Here is a 6,000-nt window from a genome sequence, read left to right as displayed (position 1 = left end):
GGTTATATCTGTAATTTCTTGCGTTCCTGTTTAAATCTGGATTATGACCACAACACATGACGAAAGGGAGAGGGGGCGGCTGGTTATCCCAACCCCTTGTCCCATTTAATACTCACAACCAACTGGCATAACCAACGACAAAAAGCGGAAGGGGTGGGGCGATTAGCCCTGGCCCAAGATTCCATTTATGGCACCAGACCACAAGTGTGGCATATGAAGCAAGGGACTGGCACATGTCCCATCCCACAACCACATGCATACAACGCGACCAATAGAGGAGTGCTGGCAGGCACGTGGCCTCTGATCTGCGGCCCTGACCACATGTCTACCATATGACCAGAGAAAAGGGCGGAAGTTGGTCGCGGGCACCTAACTAGTTGTTCGATAAATTGCTCAATTTTCGGGGAAACGTTTGCCACGCCCATGTGAAATTGTCGCCTAGAAGATATGCCAAAGGAGGAAAACGTTTCCAATTTTTCTAGTTTTGTAAATTTGCACGACAAATACACAGAAATGGAGGAGGCCTAACTTGACCATTTTTTAGCCTTTTTGAGCCCTAGAAGAGCCTACACAGGGGTTTTTGGGTGTTATGGACAAAATGGTAGCATTATTTTCGTGATTTGATCATTTTGTGTTGATGTAATTTACATTTTGAGCATATAATAGAAAGGGCCAACATTAGAAGCTGGACCGAGAGTTGTCGCCTAGGAAGGGTGAACTCCATCATCAAATTGATGTTTTGTGATGCTACATGTTGTCTATTTTTCTTTGGTTATTTCTGCAAAACTTAACTAAAATTACTAATTTTATGTGCTTTTGCAATTTCAATCCATTTCCCACAAGATATAAACTAGCTTGCAATTTTTTTCAAGAAAACTTCAATTTTTTAATTTCATATTAGTGTGGAGTTGGGAGAGTTATAGTTCTAGATAAAAATAAGGCTGCCTCATGTAGAGGTGGACATGTCAAAGATTCAAATAACTCTGCTAAGATCCATGCAACACATATATTTATGTTTTTTTCATTTCAATATAATGTTGGGGGTTTCATGATGTATGGTGATTCCAAGTTAGTGATGTTATGATTGGAAGGATCATTATCTTCTGGAGACAATTTATTGAGATCAATGGTTCCTAGAGTAAAGGATCTTGCATATTATTTTAAAAATATAAAAAATTATCGTATTTGTAGGGAGAATAATGAAGGCATTGATAAGAAGACCAAAGAATTAATACAACTAAATTTAAGGGTAGTTAGTTTCTACATATGTTGTGGTTCTAATCACTTGACTAGTTTCAAACCAATATTAAATTAGGTTGATTATCTATTATATTATCAACTTCCATGAAGAGTGATAATGGGCGGATGGTGTTGCAAGTATAAGTTAACATTGATACAAACATTTTTTAGGTTTAGTATTAATGAGCTTTCATAGTGGTTACATTAGGTTTTGTGATTTGTAAATCTTAAAAATGATAAAATCTAGATGATGAAATTTATCACTCTGGAAAATGAAGAATCCTTATGAGTTATAATGCCTTTCACAACACTCATGAAGAACATAACCAACTTGTTATTAAAATTGTTTTTGAAATTAAAGACTCTAAACACAATGAGAAATGAAAAAGTAAAAATAAACCTGTTACACCATCCCAAAATTCTAATGATTATCACAAATGCATGTAGCGAAACGTTTACTATAAAAAAAAATTGCGTCACAAATGCACGTAGCGAAACATTTACTTATAAAAAAAATTTGCCCCCAAGTAATGAAGTGAGGGAGTGGAAAGGAACTCTTGAAAATAAAATAAAAAATAGAATAAAAAATAGAATGCTTTAAAATGAAGTGAGGGAGTGGAAAGGAACTCTTGAAAATAAAATAAAAAATAGAATGCTTTCCTTAAAGCCAAGCACACCATCCCAAAATCCTAGTGATTATCACAAATGCATGTAGCCAAACATTTAATATAAAAAACTTATCTCTAGTAATGAAGCGAGGGAGGGAAAGAACTCTTTTACTCATGGTTAGAACACACCAATCCAAAATTCTAGTCATCAACACAAATACATACCAATGAGACATTTACTATTAGAAATTTCCAGAAATTAAAGAACTTTTGAAGTGATAAAGAGTTTTAACTCAACTATGAATACTTAGTACATGTTTTTAAAACATGAAAGTTAAATAATTTTTATATTTATAAAAATCATATAATAATTTGAAACTTCAAAAAATATATATTTCATTTTGATAAAATATTTATTTATTAAAAATAAAATAAATATATAATGAATAATAAATTTAAAATAAAATTTATATGATTAACAAAATTAAAATATTTATTTATTAGGAAAAATGATAATGGATCAATTAAAGTGGATAAGAATATGTGAAAATACATTTGTTTTCTAATTACTAATTATAATTTTATAGTTAAAACATTTCAAATTATGATACATATTATATAATCTTGATCATGTGAAAGTTTTTAAGGTGATATAATAATATTATTTATTTATAAAGAAAATTTTTGGGAAAAATCACATAGGAATTCTGTCGAACCAATTAGTGTGGTTCATCATCAAGACTTAGATGAATGGACTGATCTAAATAAAGAAATAAACACTATAGAGATGCAAATGAATAATTATAGTAGATAAAAAATAAATATTATTTAATACAAGATTGAATATTAAAATCACCATATTTAATTTAAAATAGAACGTTAAAAGAAATTAGTAAATAAGAAATCAATTAATAAAAAAATAAAATACAACATATATATATATATATATATATATATATATATATTATGACTATAATTATGAATAAAGGAAATATATAAATATATATAGGAATTACCCCCCCCACACACATATATATATATACAAATGAAAAAAAGGAAGAAGGGGAATAACCTCTATAATAAATATAAAAGAAAGGAAAGTATAGTAAATTATATTTTCTTAGAGATGTCTCTTACCTCATTAGCTTATTGAAGTAATCAATCATATTATTTCATCGGGATACTATGGAGTTGTTAGAGACATGTTTTACCTATACCTTTTTTAGCTTTGAGGGTGAGTTCTACAAGTAGACCTATGGTATTGCCATGGATTCTCCGCTCCCATCAGTTGTAGTGAACTTTTTCATGGAAAATTTCGAATCCAAGGCATTGGCTTCAACTCAATTACGACCTAAGTTTTGTAAGAGGTTCATGGATGATACCTTCCTCATCTGGCCCCATGGTCATGATAAGTTAGATATGTTTCTTTAACATCTAAACAATTAGTCAAGCTCCATCAAGTTTACGATGGAGATAAAAATTGAGGGTAGGCTTCCCTTCCTTAATGCTCCTATTTCCAAGAAAGATGATGCTTCCTTCTCTCATCAGGTCTTTAGGGAGAAAACCCATACAAAACAATATTTTCATGCCAATTCCCATCATTATCCTTCTCAAAATATGGGGGTTCTCAACATGTTGGCTACTTGTGCTTTTAGGGTTTTTTATGAAGACCACTTGCACAATGAGAAAACTCATTTCCTTAAAGTTTTTGAGAATAATGGTAATAGTAAACATTAATGTCTCAAGGCTTTCTTAATGTGAGCAAAGGTTTGAAAATTAGGAATGAGGCTAGAGAATTGGTTCCCAATTTTCAACTTTCCTTTATCCAAGGGAACATCGACAAGATTGTTAGGATTCTTAAGAAGCATAGGATCTCTTCCACCTCTAGACCCCTTAATACCATTCTTAGCTCCCTAAAATACGTAAAAGACCCAATGGACCCAAAGAAAATTAAAGGTGTTTATATAATCACATGCTCATGTGGGATACCCTACATTGAAGAAATTGGCCACTCCATAAATCAAACGATTCAAGAGCACGCTGCCAATATTAGACATTGTAGAACTCGCTCCTTAGCTATGGCTGAGCATAGTGGGAAGACAAAACACCACATTTTTTCAGAGGAGTCCAATGTCATTGCAAGGATTGATCACTTCCATGACTGAAAGTTTAGGGAAGCCATCGAGTTAAGAGAAGGTCAAAAAATCTGAATAGAGATAATGAGTGGAAGATTAGTAGTTGTTGGATCTGTCCCATTTTCCCTAGGTGTCGTCTTTTTCTTTTTTTTTTAATTCCTATAGCTTTATTTATTTATTTATTTATTTTTTAATGATTCTTATAACCTTATTTTATTTTTCTTTCTTTTAACTTTTTTTTTGGTTTTAATTTTTTATTTTATTTTATTCCTATATACAATAATAAATAATAATATATTTTTACATATTTTGCTATTGAAAAATTTATAGATATTTTTTCATACTTTACTATACTTTGCTTATAGAGATTATTCCCCACATACATATATATATATATATATATATATATATATATATATATATATATTATAATCATAATATATGTTATTTTAATCATCATTTATTTTGTTGTATTTCATTTTTTCATTAATTAATTTTTAATATTTATTTTTTAAATGGTTTAACATTTTATTTTGAATTAAATAGGGTGATTTTTCTTTAACATTCAATTTGGCATAAACTAATATTTATTTTTTTATCTTATTTATTTGTATCTCTACAATATTTATTTTATTTAGATCAATCCATCTATCTAAATTTTAATGATAAATCACACTAAATAATTTTAAGGTTTTGAAAAATTAGTATGTGATTTTTTCCTAAATTTTTTTATAAACACTCTGGATAACAAAAACATACACTCAAAATTTATTATTCATTTTGTTTAATAAATCAAAAAAATTATATCAAATACAAAACCTTCTAGTCTTTAAAGATCAGATATTTTAAAATGTCTAAATAACATATATTTATTAAAAAATCACATAATATGGGGAGGTTTGAAGGATGGAAAGTAATTATACTTTTACCTGTGATAAGATTTATTAATTGAAACGTATTTGTTTATTTAATAATATAAAAAAATTTGTAAAATTGTTTGTAGATTTTTCACAAATGTCACTTAAAATTTAATTTAGTAGTTTTTTTTGAAGTGCTTTACATTTTACATTTTTTTTATCTCTTTTACTTATCAACACCTTGCAAATAAATTCCAAACACCAAAACTAGTTATTTACTTCTAGTTATTTACTTCTCTGACATCGTAAATGTAAACTTGCAGGTGAACATCTTCTTTCTCATTTACTTGGAAGGTGTCAAGTTGTACAGCCTATTCACTTCACCTGCACAAGTTGATGCCAGTGAATGTTGGGAATTTTTGCAATGGGAAAATACCAAAAACCAATCAAGCAGATACCACAGAGCCAATGCTCTGTTTCATTTCTTCCAGGACCTTTGCACAGCGAAGCTATTAAAACAAAATGACTCATAACAGTCCATTACAACAGCATAAAACATTTTCTATTATTTAAAAACAAAAATTCAGATACACATTTCATCCTCTGCACAGAGAGGGATTCACTGGAGAAACTCTGTCTCCTCATTTCTGGTCTTCCACTGCTGTGGGTATTACAAAAACAATTTCTTGCTGTTCCCGTGTTTTACAATGGGAAACAAACATTTCATGCCTCTATTCTGTTTCCCTTCTCGCACTGCTGTGCGTTCAATACATTGTTTTACATACTACCTCCGCGCGCAGGCACATCGTGCTCTTTTCCCCTGTTCTTCATAAACCTCCCGCGCGCAGGCACTCTAAAACTTTTCCCTGTTCTCTCTTGCGTATATCGTGCGCAACCTCAATGCACACCAAAAAAAAATACCACACGCGCAGCCACTACTACACATAAAAAAAAACTACATAACCATTGCCACACACGGGCTTACATAGCCATATATAAAAACATATAAAAAAAGTGTGTAGGATGTATGCCCATCACCTTATTAAAGGGCCTCCACCAAAAAAAACTACGAACAACCACCAACTCCATTAAATTCTCTTCTACGGCGGTCAACGGGAGAAAGTCTTTCACTCCACACAAAATTTCGATTTGACGCAGGCG

Source organism: Pinus tabuliformis, chromosome 1_1 (genome assembly GCF_031772625.1).
Source record: "Pinus tabuliformis cultivar Carrire ecotype Pingquan chromosome 1_1, CPIR1, whole genome shotgun sequence".
NCBI classification, from domain to species: Eukaryota; Viridiplantae; Streptophyta; class Pinopsida; order Pinales; family Pinaceae; genus Pinus; species Pinus tabuliformis.
The sequence above is the reverse complement of the archived record's forward strand: the minus strand, read 5'-3'. Positions refer to the sequence as shown.